Source organism: Macaca fascicularis, chromosome 19, assembly GCF_037993035.2.
Source record: "Macaca fascicularis isolate 582-1 chromosome 19, T2T-MFA8v1.1".
NCBI classification, from domain to species: Eukaryota; Metazoa; Chordata; class Mammalia; order Primates; family Cercopithecidae; genus Macaca; species Macaca fascicularis.
Window position 1 is genome coordinate 59,813,096 of NC_088393.1, and position 454 is coordinate 59,813,549.

Consider the following 454-nt stretch of genomic DNA (forward strand, 5'->3'; position numbering starts at 1 on the left):
TATATGCATGTATGCTAGGAGCACACTGCTGTTTAATGAGTTCACATTACTTTTTTTCTTTTTTTTTTTTTGAGATGGAGTCTCGCTGTCGCCCAGGCTGGAGTGCAGTGGCACAATCTCCGCTTACTGCAAGCTCCGCCCCCTGGGTTCATGCCATTCTCCTGCCTCAGCCTCCTGAATAGCGGGGACTACAGGCACCCACCACCACACCCGGCTAATTTTTTTGTATTTTTAGTAGAGACAGGGTTTCACCGTGTTCAACAGGATAGTCTTGATCTCCTGACCTCATGATCCACCCGCCTTGGCCTCCCAAAGTGCTGGGATTACATGCATGAGCCACCACGCCTGGCTCAGTTCACATTACTAACATGGTTTTCTCTCTGCATGAGTTTGTTTGTATGTAATCAGTTCAAATTCTCTGCAAAAGGACTATGTACCTTACACATTTCACATA